The sequence below is a fragment of the Myxine glutinosa genome, chromosome 9, assembly GCF_964187855.1.
Source record: "Myxine glutinosa chromosome 9, kmMyxGlut1.1, whole genome shotgun sequence".
NCBI lineage: Eukaryota > Metazoa > Chordata > Myxini > Myxiniformes > Myxinidae > Myxine > Myxine glutinosa.
Window position 1 is genome coordinate 129,297,599 of NC_136269.1, and position 15,520 is coordinate 129,313,118.

At 46.5% G+C, this 15,520-nt stretch overlaps 1 non-coding gene across 1 annotated transcript; it reads right to left on the reverse strand.

Moving 5' to 3' along the window:
* Positions 1-8,376: 8,376 nt before the first annotated feature.
* LOC137435828 (U1 spliceosomal RNA) lies at positions 8,377-8,540 on the reverse strand. The gene has a single exon (XR_013624650.1). It is a non-coding gene; the product is annotated as a U1 spliceosomal RNA (small nuclear RNA).
* Positions 8,541-15,520: the final 6,980 nt, after the last annotated feature.

A 15,520-nucleotide genomic window follows, 5' to 3' on the forward strand; every position in this document is an offset into this window, starting at 1 on the left:
TGGCCCAAGTCTTTCTCGAACCGATTCTACAGGCCAGACATTTGACTGAAGGTGGTTCGAGCAGGAATTTATAATTTCAGGATGCCAGTGTAATGACTCACCTATTCTTCCTCAAATACACCATGGGATCTTTGACATCCACAAACTAATGCGAGTAGGATAGGTCCACCGGTTTAACATTGTTCCTGATGGATGGCATACTTTATCAAGCCTCATCCTGAATAAATAACACCAGCTATCTCTGAGGGCCTTTCACTCACTCACCGCAGGCAGGTAGGTGGTCTTTCTGTCTTCTACCGACTCCTCTCCGGCCTTGCACCCCCAGCTCTCTCTGTGCTCTGTCCCCCAAATATTCCTACAGGTCGCACAAGATCTGCCAGCAACCCTCTGATGGTTAAACTGCCGAAATCTCGGCTCTCTGCTCACCTTCACTCTTTCATTCCTCTTTTCTCCCGCCTCTGGAACAAACTCCCTCACTCCCTTCAATCCCACTCCTCCCTCCAGGTCTTTAAAACAGCTGTTCACCACCATCTCTTATCTTCCCCCATCCAAAACCTTGATCTTTTCTACCCCCGCTAATTCACCCCAGATCCACCTTGTTTGAAATTCCAACTTCTTTCCTGGAAGTCCTGGCAGTGTCCATATGTTTTATACCTCTCCCACCGCCCCCTTCCCATGCCCCCCCCCCCCCCAAAGCCCTCGCCCTCTCTCAGATCTCTCGATGTCTCCATGTCTCTCGGTCCCTGCTCTCAAATGTTGTGTTTGTGTCCTTCCCCCTCTCTCCCCATCTTGTCTGCCGCTCCCGATGTTATATGTTTTATGTGTCGGTTTGTCTTTCTGTGTGATTAATGTTAGCTCTTACACGAGCCTCGATGTTGTATACAAAAAAAACAAAAAACGGACGTTGCTGAAATTTGGAACATAATACCTCGATGTACAAAACATTTACTTCTGAAACTTGCAGCCAATTTCATCCAGTAGAAGCTGAGAAACGAATTTCCAATCCCTGTGTTGAAGTTACATAGAGAGAAACCATTCCATATAAAGGGGAGGGGTGCTTTGCGCTTCCTTTGATTTGCCCGTGTGTACTGTTTAGAATGTTAGATCGTCTATAAAGTATGTACAGTACCATTGCAATGTGAGCACATCTATAAAATTTGTACTACAACATTTGTAAATCAGTAGTAGAACATCCATATATATTTGTAAAACAAAGTAAAGAAACAAGTAATAAAAACATTTTAAACAAGAAAGAGCAATCAGAGATTGCAGACCCTCGGCAGGACATGTTTTTGGTGTTTTTTTTAAGGCTTTTGTGTTAAAACAAGTATGGCGGCCGAACTCCGTGACCAATGACGTCATTATTATTTTTTCTCCACCAATTTGTCCATAGATGACGCTCAGGAAATTTCGTCTGAATCGGATGAAGTTTTTTACTTGTCAAATTATGACATCACAATGGAGGAACTTTTGACATCATCATTAACATATGTTATTCCCCTTGGAGAGTTCTTTACAATGAGCCATGTCTCAATTTTTTTCTATGCAGTGCTTTAAGAGATATAGAAATGCAAAGTTTTTCGGTTTTTCCAAGAAGGCGCCCATACCACGTGACCTACGACGTCATAATTATCATTAAAAATTATACAGGAGGAGGCGTACCCATGGTGACAATTTCCTGTCAATCGGACCAACGGTTGCAGAGAAAATCATATTTATTCTGTGCAAACAAACAGACAAACAAACGGACTCAAATGCAATACCCTCTTCCTCTGGCGAGGGTAACTACAGCAATGCGACTACACAACAACAAAAACATGCATTTTAAGGCCATTTTCCCTGCTAGAGCGGGGGTTAGCCTTGCGGTCCCCATGACAATCTTCTCCATTTTGCCCTATTTTCTGCATCTCTCCTTGTTAACCCCCTTGCCCGCATTTCTTCTTCCTCCATCTTTAGCCAAGTCTTTCTCGGTCTTCCCCGTCCTCTACTTCCTTCTACATTAATTTCCATCACTCTTCTCAACCAGTCACTTTCATCCTTCCTCAACACATGACCAAACCATCTCAACCTGTTCCTCTTCACAGCATCAATCACAGGCTCTATTCCCATCATCTTTCGCAATTCATCATTTGTCTTCCTCTCTCTCAACGATACTCCGCACATCCACCGAACCATTCGCATTTCCACCCTTTCCAGCCTTCGTTGCTGCTCTACGTTCATTAGAGCAAAGCTATGAGACACAAAGCAAAATATAATTGATCTCTCTTTGCAGCCTTCAATTGGCGAATTTTATCGTTTTTAATCTTCCCTGCTCGCATTAACAAGCAAATGAGATTTATTATCGCGACAACACTGAAGATCTCCCCCACCAACACTGAAGTGTTTTATTTGTTTTTCCACCATGTATGTATGGAACAACCCTAACCTGGTGTTGGCTTAGCGGTTAGGGTGCCGGCTTTGGATCCTAGCATCCTGGGTTCGAATCCCGGTCAATCGCTGAATTAACGCCAGGGGGGTTGACTCAGCCTGTCATCCTTCCGAGGTCGGCAAATTGAGTACCAGTTCACTGGTAATTCCCTGTGTGTTGCAAGATGCGACTAACAGGGTTGGCGGCAGGAAGGGCATCCGGCCGTAAAACATTGCTTCAAAAAAGGGGACCACGGTGCCCAAAAAAGGCCAACCCCTGCTCTGCGGGGAAAAAATGGCCTCGAAAAGGTGTTTTTTTTGTTTTTTTTCTCTCTCAACGACACTCCGCACATCCACTGAACCATTCGCATTTCCACCCTTTCCAGCCTTCGTTGCTGCTCTACATTCATGACCCATGTCTCGCTCCCATAAATCATAACACTTCTCACACATGCAGCATACACCTTTCCCTTCAGCTACAATGACACTCCCCTCCTCATCAGCACGCCACTCAGTTCCCGAAACTTCTTCCATGCACATCTCACTCTAGCAACCGTTGCCGAGTCTGATCCACCTTCTCCATTCAGCATGTCTCCGAGGTAGCAAAATGTTTTCACACCTTCCAGCTTCACGCCGTCTCCAAGATCCAACTCAACATTTCCTCCATCTGCAGCTCCCTCTGTGCACACCTTACATTTGCATGTAGCTGCCACACTGGTTAATGACCCTCTCAGACCACTACATTTTTGATGTACCCACTCAGCGCACATTGTACATTGAATGGAGTTCACTCCAACACCCTTCCTGCACACAGCACATGGCCACTTCCCAGTTCTTTCCACCTCACCACATGCTTTACCACTTGCCATCACCTTCGTCTTTCCTATATTCACCTTCAGACCTTTTGTCTCCATACATTCCTTCCACTTGTTCATCTTTTCCTTCAGTCCATCCATACTTTCCGCAATCAACACCAGATCATCTGCATACAACAACTCCCACGGTTAACCCTCCTTTACGTTCTGAGCCAGCACCTCCATCACAGCTACAAATAGTAGTGGACTTAGTACTGACCCCTGATGCACTCCCACCTTCACCTCAAACTCACCACTCTTCCTGTCCTTCGTCCTTACAGCTGTGCGTGCTCTTTTGTACATTGCCATCACAACTGATCAACCATTCCTCCACTTCTAACTTCCTCAATGCCCGTGTCAATACTTCGTGTGGAACCCTATCGAATGCTTTCTCCAGATCAAGAAACCCAAGAAACAACTTCTTCCTCTTCTCCATGTACTTCTCCTGCAACTGCCTCAATAAAGAGCGCGTCTGTCGTTCCTCTCCCTGGCATAAATCCAAACCGCATTTCGTCGATCTTCACCTTCTTCCTTATCCTCCTCTCCAACACCCTTTCCAATACCTTCATTCCATGCTCCAATAACTTTATCGCTCGGTACGAGCCACACTCCAGAGGGTCACCTTTCCCCTTGTATAGAGGGACGAGGATACTCAGTTCCCAATCCACTGGAATACGACCTTTCACCACCAGATTACAGATCTCTGCCATTCTCTTCACACCCCAACTTCCTGCTGCCTTCAACATATCTCCCACAACTCCCGTCGCCCCTCCCGCTTTTCTACTCTTCATTGCTTTTATCGCTTCCTCAACTTCCTTCTCAGTTATCTTCTCTGCCGGTCCCAAAACTGGGTTACTCTCTATGTTGCCATCCCATTTATTCTCTGTATTCAACAGCATTTCCATATATCTTTTCTATCTTCCTTTAATTCCATCTGGGTCCACAACGATTTGTCCCACTTCGTCCTTCAAGCAACTCACCCCCATCACATCACACCTCTCTTTCGCTATCTGCTTTGCAATCCTGAATACCGCTCTCTGACCCTCTTCCGAATCCAAGCGTTCTCCGAACATTTTCCTACATGCCTCCTGCGCCTTTGCTACCTCTTTCTTTGCAGCCTTCTTAGCTGCCTTATAACTTTCATGCTCTGCTTTTTCTGCTCCCGTACCCTTCGCCTTCTGCCACTCCTTGAACTTCTTACTCTTCTCGTCAATCCTCTTTCCAACTTCATCATCCCACCACCATGTTTCCGAGTGCCTCGGTGGTCCTTTTGTCCATCCACATACCTCACCAACGGCTCCCAACAGACTATCTTTCATTGACAACCACGTTCAAGCTCAACCACATCATCCTCCACCCTACTCAGCCTCTCTTTTAATGCCTCCCTTACTGTCACCTCTTTCAACCTCCACACCTTCATTCTCGGTTGGTACTTCACCCGCCGAGCTCTCCTCGCACCTTTCACCCTTATGTCGCAGACAACCAAGTGGTGCTGTGAAACAGCCTCCTCCCCCGGGATCACCTTTGTGTCCCGGAGGTGCCCCCTAACTCGCCTACGCACCATCAGGTCGTCAACGGTTGTCGTCAACCCACCTGACGTGTATGTAACCAGCTTATTATCCCCTTTCTGGAACTGAGTATTACAAATCAACAAATCAGCTCCATCAGCAAACTCCGAAATCCTTTCACCTTCTCCATTTCTCACACCATATCCGTAACCTCCATGTACTCCCTCAAAACCGTCCATACTCCTTCCCACATGTCCATTTAGGTCACCTCCTACCACAACAACTTCCTCATCTTTCACGTTTTCCATCAGCTTCTCTATCGCACACCAGAACTTGTGCTTCTCTTCATCGCTCCGGCCAACCTGCGGAGCATATCCCGAGATGACGTTCACCAAGAGCTTTCCAATCATCATTTTCACCATCATCAACCTATCACTTACTCAATCACACTCACCACACTGTCTACAAACTCCTCAGAAAACAGGACACCAACACCATTCATGCCCTCCGGGCACCCTTGCCACACAAACTGGTATTTCTGTCCCTGCCTACCCTTCACCATTCTCACACCACTTCCCTTCCATCTCGTTTCTTGCACACAACATATGTTGTGTCAACATACAACAACATATATGTTTTATGTTATGTTATATGTCATGTTATATGTTACATATATGTTATGATACAACATATATGTTGTGTCAACAGCAATGCGACTGCTTCACCAATATGCCTCCACGTAGTCCTTGCCTGTAACAATGGTAGATGCCCTCGTTGACTTCCCTAAAAATAAACAAGTTTGATTTCAATCCCTTCAGCTGTTCTCAAGTATCACATTTTTACCTGACAACAGGTTTCACATTGATCGGTGAAGCGGTTTCGGAGAAGGACTTTCTTTGATCGGATGAAGGCTTTCAAGCTAATTTTAAGCACCTCGAGAAATTTGTACTTTTTGTACGTCCATAAAGTTTGTAAGTATATAAAGCAATATTTTTAATATTGGCTTTCAAGGTAATATGTCTGCCAGAGCACATGACATATGCCATCTAAAATGTACAATCTGCATATGTGTGGGTAGGTGATCACGCTTGTGAAGTTTTGTGTTGATCGGATAAGGTTGGTTTTTCTATCCAAGATGGATGCCAAACCACGTGACCTGTGAAGTCATAATTTTCCAATTTATATGCAGCAATGGTGTTAGATGAAATTGTTAAAGTTCCACATCTATAGGATAAGCGGTTTCTGAGATATAATTATTTCATATTTTCCATCAATGCAATATGGCTGCCACACCACGTGACCAATGATGTTTTTGTGATCAACTTTTAATCGCCATGCCTCGTTGATGACATACATAAAGTTTCGAGTCGATCACTTTCGGTGGTTTGGGAGATGTTTTTTTTAAATGGTTTTAGGTTAAATCCAATATGTGACGAATGATGTCATAAATTTAACATTTCATTACAAATGGGTCTTAGATCACGTGCATGTAATTTCAGATTTTTAGGATAAGGCATTAAATTAAAATATTTATGGCTGGTATACCACTTCACCGATGATATCATTATCATGCTTTTCTTCCCCATTGGGAGGACTTGACAATGTGCCAAATTTCAAATTTTCCCATTCAGCAGTTTCTGAGATATATATTTTAAATTATTTGTGTTTAATCCAAGATGGCTGCCATACCACGTGACCTATGAAGTCACAATTATAACAAAAACATTTTACATGGGTGTCGCTCCTACCCTGAAAGTTTTGTCTCAATCGGACGTGGTTGCTGAGAAAAATGAGGTTTAGCCCACATGGACGGACATTCTGAAAACATAATGGAATATTTGGAAAACAAAATTGATACATTTTTTTATAAATTAAAAAATTTATTTAAAAAAAAAAAAAATTTGATACATTTTTAACAAAAATAAATAACTCTAAATCTTGTTAATCACATCTTGGACAGGCTTCAAACGTTCTTTGTTCAGTTTCTTCTCCATGAATATGGGTTCACTTTCAGGGATATCTGAGAAATTGATCATAAATAAATGGGGCAAAAGACACAGGGACAAAAACCGACAGAGGATCAAAAGAGGAATAAGAAGATGAGATGCACAGACACATCACATCAGATGCACAGCAACATACCAAAAAACTCAATTTAATCCATTTTTTATTCAGGCTGTAACAACAACATTTGAAAAAAAATCAAGGTGTGTCAATACTTTCTGTATTCACGTCAAATCAAGGTGTGTGAACACTACGTCTGGCAGAAACTGAGCACACACAGCTCATCACCCCTCTAACACCATCCCTACCATGAAGCATGGTGGTGTCAGCATCATGCTATGGGGATGCTTTTAAGTGGCAGGGACTGGGAGACTTGTAAGGATAGAGGGAACAATGAAGGGAAACCAAAGCTTTCAGAATCATTGGAATCTCCCGTGATGAAGCTATCTCCGGGGGCCTTTCACTCACTCACCGCAGACAGGTAGGTGGTCTTTCTGTCTTCTACCGACTCCTCTCCGGCCTTGCTCCCCCAGCTCTCTCTGTGCTTTGTCCCCCAAATATTCCTACAGGTCGTACAAGATCTGCCAGCAACCCTCTGATGGTTAAACTGCCGAAATCTCGGCTCTCTGCTCACCTTCACTCTTTCATTCCTCTTTTCTCCCACCTCTGGAACAAACACCCACACTCCCTTCAATCCCACTCCTCCCTCCAGGTCTTTAAAACAGCTGTTCACCACCATCTCGTATCTTTCCCCATCCAAAACCTTGATTTTTTCTACCCCCACTAATTCACCCCAGATCCACCTTGTTTGAAATTCCAACTTCTTTCCTGGAAGTCCTGGCAGTCTCCATATGTTCTTATACCTCTCCCACCCCCCCCCCCCTTCCCATGCCTCCCCCCCTCACCCCCCAAAAGCCCTCTCCCTCCCACAGATCTTTCGATGTCCCTGCTCTCAGATGTTGTGTTTGTGTTCCTCCCCCTCTCGCACCATCTTGTCTACCGCTCCCCATGTTATGTGTTTTATGTGTCGGTTTGTCTTTCTGTGTGATTAATGTTAGGTCTTTCACGAGCCTCGATATTGTATACAAACAAAAAAAAAATGGAACTAAATACAGGAAAATCCTTGAGGAGAATCTGCTTCAGAATGAAAAGATCTTAGACTGCGGCAAAGATTTATGTTCCAACAGGACAATGACCGCAAGCATACAGGGTATTTTTGGGTTAGTTAGCTTTGTGCAAGAAGCAAAAGCATGCCTACTACTTATAATTCAAAACACCTCACTGCACTGGAAAACGTAGGGACAGGAATACTGTACTGCGAAGGGTAGCCACTTGTAATACCCTCTCCCACCTGGAGGCGGCGCTACACGATACATGTTCACATCGCGAATTTGCATCCCCACCCACCGCTCCCCAAACTCGTCTGCACACCAACTGTGGTCATGCTGATCCAATGCAGCAAATGTGGGTGTCGTCGGCCCAGAACTGGAGGAGCAAAAGTACCGCGACAAACAAGCACTGGTCTGTGAATGATATGAAGGGTTCTACATGTTCGACTGCTCATAACAAAAAGTGACCATTTCATCTGCTTTTAGTTTAAAGATCAGGGGATAGCGCGAACGCAGTCCCCCACTACCACAAATTGTACAGTCGAGTTTCCCACATTTGGGGAAATCGCAAGGGTCAACCCACCCGGAGTGCAATGGGTGGACCTCGCCCTGAGAACACCACCTTAATGATCATGGTATTTCTCCTGTCAGGTAAGTATGAGTTGTTCACCCCACGGGCTCCCTTGTCTTAGTGCGAGCACCGCATTACTTTAGCAAGACGTATTCTCTCCGTCCCTGAATGTTTATTTAAATGGTGAATGTTGCACGAGCTTTATGAACACATCCGAGTCAGAGTATTGGGCTCGATATTCTGATTTAGATATTTGGAGAATTTCTCGCTTTTCTGCTCAGATTGGAGCTAATTGTAAATGTTTTAGCGATCGGATGCCTTCGGAGGACGCCGCTCTGTCATGACGCTGTGTGCTGTCGCAACGAATGACGTCATGTCGCCGGATATTGGGTCGAGATTTTCCCAACTTGCTTATTTCACCTTTTTTTTTTTAAATCTCGTAACGAGAATTATATTTGAAGTGACTCGAACACACATGGATTCCGGTGTTCATGGTTGATGGAAGATTAAATTGAGGCGATTATGGGGAAAGGTTGGGAACTTTCTGGTTGAGGTTGCGGCTGGAATTGTGTCCGCGCGGTCTTATCGTTCGTGATTTAAACCATTACCAGCGAAGAACGAGTCCTTGCGGACGGGTTACCTCCCCCAGAATTGGTGTATGAAAGTATGACTTGTAATATGCCTTCCCACCGGGAGGAGCGATTTGCTATCCACAGTGACGTATAGAGAATTCGGGTCCTCTCCCCAACCCGAACTACCCGGGTATGAATATAATAGGTTGAGCAATTTACGTTTTGTATCCCACTGATAGGCCGGATCTGGATCCAAACCTGAACCAACATCAAATTTACTTGTCATTGTCAACTACCCAACTCATCCACCAAGTTGTCATAATCCGACCACGACCTTTTGAAATCTCATGCCAGGTCGTCTTATCTATCTATAATTCCAGTAATCTCTGTCTGTACGTTTGTACGTTTGTACGTCTGTTTGTCTGTGACCGCTGTTTCTCGACAACCACGGGTCCGATATACTTTTAACTTGCCAGGTATATTGCTGGGGACCCGAGGATGTGCCTTTTCAAGGTTTCATATTAATCGGACAATTACTTACCGAGCTATGTCCAAAAAACGATTCAACCAATCAGAGAGCAGCGAACGATCGCGTGTGCCGAACGTGGCGGACACACTCTGCCTCGGATGGCACATTTGAGAGCGTATTCATTTATTTCACGTTTGCAAACTATGTTGGCGTTAAACTATGTTTTAAAACTAATAAAACCGAATTTGCGATTCATTCGCTTTCCTGCGCGTTTGTGCACGCGATGGCGATTTCTTTACCAAACTCCGGAAGCCGTTCGCTTTGGACCAAACCATTGCATGTAAATAGAGGGGGGGGGATTGTCACCGTACTCGCAAGCCGTTCGCTTTGGACCAAACCATTTCATGTAAATAGAGGGGGGGGATATAATTTTAGATATAGATATAGTACGGGCAATGCCCTAGTTATAATAATGGAGCAAACGTACGTATGTATGTATGTATGTATGTATGTATTGTTACAGATCGCGGTTAGATGTTGTAGACCGAGCGGTTGGTGACCGCGACCTAACAAACTTACCCGATTCCACCCGAACTTTGGCCGTATCGCACCGTAGCTGCCCAATCTGGAAAAGACTAAAACGACCGAATGCAAAGAGGAAAAGGAATAAAACGAGAAGACAGACAGAAGAGGGACTGGGTTTATTATTATTTACACACAAGCAAAAAGCAAGCAGTCACGTTTATTTACAGGCACATGAGACGCAGGTGACACAGTGAAAATGATTAGCTTACCTACAGTCTTAATTAACCCAGGACAGAACAAACAAGACACTGACTCACGCGGGGAATGACAGGAATGGCAGGAGGTGGATGGCTGGAGGTGAACGCTTGGTGGAGCCAACGCGGAGCTTGGTGGAGGTGAACGCTTGGTGGAGCCAACGCGGAGCTTGGTGGAGGTGAACGCTTGGTGGAGCCAACACGGAGCTTGGTGGAGGTGAACGCTTGGTGGAGCCAACGCGGAGCTTGGTGGAGGTGAACGCTTGGTGGAGCCAACGCGGAGCTTGGTGGAGGTGAACGCTTGGTGGAGCCAACACGGAGCTTGGTGGAGGTGAACGCTTGGTGGAGCCTTGGTGTGACGGGTTCTCTCTCCTTCCCTCACAAGCTTCAGGACTCTTTCTCCCTCTTCCTTAGTCCCACCCAGGCCAACAACTTCCTCTCTTGCTTAGTCCAACTCAAGGCCTTTCTGTCTTCTGCTCTCCTCTGTAAAAGCGCATCTCCCCTTGGACACGCCCTGCCTTGGGTTATATAGGCCCCCGCCCCTCAACCTTTGCGAACCTCCCCGATCGCTCTTCCTCCGCCCTCTCTAGCCAAACCCCTGGCTCATGGTTGGTCGAGTGGGGCTGGCTCACTCCTCCCCTCTATGACGAGGTGGAGACACGCCTTTCTTCCCCAACCCTGCCTCGTGGCCAATGGTGGTTGAAGAAAACCGCCCAAAATGCGGAAGGCAATTGGAAGGGAGGTTTTGGGAATGGGAATGGAAGTTTTGGGAGTGGGAATGAAGGGAATCTATCTCTTTCACTGGTGCAATGGAGTATTTCTATTAATGGGAGACACAGCCTTATCCTAAAACACAGAATAAGATATAACTATTGAACATGGATATTCTATGATTGGCTGACGTGTATGCTTGTGGACTAATTATGGAACGCCCTTTTGATCTTTACACAGCTCCGGAGGCAGGAGGCACAGAATAACAATAACAACAACAATAATAATTCACACCAATTTACCACAATACAACACAATCAAAAAAATATACAGTCCTCATATCCGCAACAGTATGTATGTATGTATGTATGTATGAATGTATTGTTACGGAACCCAACGTCGGCCTCGGATCCCTTCTCGGGGGGGGGGGGGGGGGGGATTAGTCCCCTCGTTTGTGACTGACCGACGTGGTCCCTGAAGCTGCACAAGCTCCCTCCAGAGGCAGGTGAGCAGCTTCGTTCGCGACCGCGGATAAGATGTTAATTTGCCGAGCGGATGGCAGCCGCGGCACGAACCGTTAACAAAGACTAACCCGATCCTGAACGTTGGCCAAATCATGCCACAGGTGTGCAATGATGGAAACCTCGAAAGCGACCGAAAGAGCATGAAGAAGAAAAAGACAAAGTAGGGAATAACAGGATTTATTACTATTTACACACAACTAAAGCAGAAAGGAAAGGAAATACGATTTACAAGGCAATGAAAGGAGCAGGAGACATAGTGCAATGATTATTAGCTTATCTATGAACAGTCTTAATTCATACCCCAGGACAACGTGAAAGACAGACGAACGATCACACTTACACGGGAAACGCAGGCAGGAATGAATGGTTGAAGGTGGATGGCTTGGAGAGGCAAGGAAGGTTCAGCGGGGACTGGGCACGGTCGGGCCGGAAGGCACCGCCGTCAAAAAGGCCGAGCCGCGGTCGTGCGAACTCCCGCGGTTCCAAACTGCGCGGTCGAAGTTCCTTTCTCCGCACTGCTGCGTCGCGCGCTCCTTGCGTTGCCTCGGTCCGTATCTCCTCTGCAGCGCGGCACGTATCTCAGCTGATTGGACTCATCTGCAGCGCATCTGCGTAGCTCATCTCCAGCGCATCTGCGTAGCTCATCTCCAGTGCATCTCTTGTGGGGGCGTCTCCCGCGGGTTATATAAGCCCCACCCTTGAACCTTTGCGAACCTCCCAGATTGTTCTCTCTCCGCCCTCTCAAGCCAAACCCCTTATACTTGGTTGGTTGTTCGGGGCTGGCTCACTCCTCCCCTCTATGACGAGGTGGAGACACGCCTTTCTTCTTCCAACCGACCGCGTGCTCAATGGAGTCCATTTGCGGCGAAAACCATCCAAACCTGACACTTTGCAGATGGGACCTACTCTTATTTAATTCGGTGCAATGAAGAGTCAAACTATTGGGAAACACAGCCATAAACTACATAGAATAAGGGAATAACTATTTAAAAGGATATATGGTGCCCTGCGTGTAGGTTTATGGAATTAACTAAGAGGACGAGCTTCGACCTTTCTTTACATTACGGAGGGTGACATTTCCACACAACAAAACCATAATTCTCACATTCTTTACACTTTCTCAAATTCGTTACACTGCACCCTCCTGCCTTCAGGCCCGTCCTCGGGCCTATAAAACTTTACTTTTAGTGTGACACGTAGGTGTCGTTCCCTCTACAATTAACCTGACCCTGAGTGCGACAGTTTTAAAACACAAATAAGTATGTCCCCCTGCTCCATTGCACCCTGCCTAACAGTTTCGCACCCACAGCTAACCGAATTGCGGAATTGTTTTCAAACTATACATTTACGGTGGGGAGCATTATTTACAGTGACGTTATTCCTTATTTACAACGCAACCCAGGACCTGTGTTTTTTTCTTTTTAGGGAAACAAAAAGAAGGAAATTCCTGTTGGGAGGGAGGAGACAGCACGCATTGCATCGATGCACCAGTACCAATAACACCAAAGCACCCAAAAGCACCCAAAAGCACCAACCAGTGCAGTCATTACAGTTTGTAATAAACACAAAAAAGCAACTGGTGGTGGTCTTCTTCTTCTCTGCTGGGCCGATGTTCTTCCCGATGTCTTCTTGCTTCATGCGGCCTACTTGAAAATAAAAAGCACAGAGTGTCCATTTTTTTTATATTTAGGGCCACAGGGGCCAACTAAGGATGGTCCACCTGTTGGGCATAGGTGCCACCTTACCGAGGTCCGCAAGCAAGATTACCTGGCCACTATGGCCGGTCTCCAACAGAGGTGCCCTGCCCCAGAACCTGGGGTCCATCAAGTGGTACTTGGCCGCAGAACAGCGGTCCATAAGGTGGTACATCAATGCAATGCATACTGGTTGCGAGGGTCCTGGCATACAAGGCGACCTCTGCACGCTCCCCTCGACGCCCAGTGGCGCACAGTCCTCGGGTGGGAGACAAGGGGGGGGGGCGGGGGGAAGAAGACAGGTGAGCGAGGGGTAGGGTCACAAGGGTACACATCAAACAAGGTAATGCAGGACGAGGTGCGTACGGAGAGCGAAGTGAGAAATGCTCGTCCCTACTGTACGCCCCCCACATGTGACCTACACTACCCCCCCCCTTGCCCCTCCCCATATTTACAAAAACCTACACATTTACAAATTCGTCACTACTGTCACGTCTCCCCCCATATTTCCCCTATACCAAATTCGTCACCACAATCCCTCTAACCAAAATTTTCCATCACCAATTCATCATCAATCCTCATAAGGAGGGAGAGATGGAACACAAAGCACAATGTCACACCCACGTCATGATGCGTCTCACAATCCAAACATTTGCACAATAAAAATAATCAAACCTGGCATGGTGTGGAGTAGCGTCACCTCAGGTGAGTGGATGTAGATGGTGCAAGGAGATTTCAAACCTAACTACTTCCTAAATGACATTAACACACTTTACACTACCCGGGGTCTTTCCCTGCCAATCCATTGGCCAACTTACACTATGGGTTCTAAAAACCAATTCCCATTGACCAAACTGTGGTGCTTATCAATTTGGGGTTGCACTCCCCCGATTCATCTCCCGGTGCCCTTGCACAATTTCCGGGCTGAGTCGTGTAGCTCTCCCAGCAGGTCTACCCACCTGCACACCTCCACCACTGTAGTTGCCACCCGAGCTTACCTAGCTCCTCACCCTAACCTATCTAACTGGGGAAGGCCTTCCTTGGCACTTACCCCACTCGGTGCCCTCTCTGGCACTGGGCTACCCGGGTCCGTCCTCCGGATCATCGGGCCCCATCCACAACTCTACCGGCTCCCAGAGCCCACCTGCGGCCTCACCTGGCCGACATCCTCACAGTGGTGGAGTGCTCAACCAACTACACACACTAACAGGCTACACGCCCAGCCATTTCCACGTCACTAATGCACCCATCCAAGCACCATTCTTCCACACGCACCACAGATGCCAATATCCAACCACAATTTACCTGTACCCTCTACCTAACACTTACACTACCCTCCCCGGGTATTCGTGATGGGGGTCCATCCTCCTTTCCCCCATCCACACCTTCGCACCATCCACTCCACTCCACTGTTTCCACCATACTCACTCCACGACCATCCATTCCATACTCCATATATTCCACACTCCATGTATTCCACACAACCATTCTCCATACACCTGCAGTTGCACACCTGTGCAATCTCACCTGGTGCCACCTGCACCCTCCTTCCTTCCTGGACCATTTGGTCAACACAGCACACATCACCATCACTCACTCATACACTGCTCCATACACCTGTTCAGTTGCACACCTGTGCAATCTCAATCGTTCCTTACTCACTGCTCCATACACTTCCACGCTCAATACACTTTCTATTCTCAAAACCATTGCCTCAGGCACCCAGATTTTCCCACGCTCATACACACATCTCTCCCGAGCATTGCCCCGCAAATTCCTCATTTGCTCGATATCAACACTCACTCATACACTTTTCACAATACACTTCTGAATACACCTCCAACACTCACATGGCATCATCTTATCTAACTACTCCCCTCTGGAACTTGCGCTTCCCAGTCGCCCCTTTAAACTATTGCGCTCCCTCGTCATTATAATCCAAACTAATCTACCTGCATCCCCACTACAGGTATCATTGTCACTACCTAACCTTACCGTTACCTATGGTCATCTCTAGGTCCCTACACACTATATCCTAACCCTCCCGGGCTAGTTTTCACTGCCACAAACCCCATAACTAGTGCTCCTTTGCCCCCGCTGTGAGAGATGGCAGAGTTGCCACCCCACCACATCGGGCATCTCTCACTATAAATTTTGCTCACCAAATTTCAGCCAATTAAAAATTTGCCAATCACTGCCAATCATCTGCCAATCATCAATCTGCCAATCCTTTGCCAATCATCAAATTTTGCTTTTCAATTTCGGGTCCAAAATACTATCATCATCACACGTCTACTCACTTGAGCCTCTCGGTGCGCC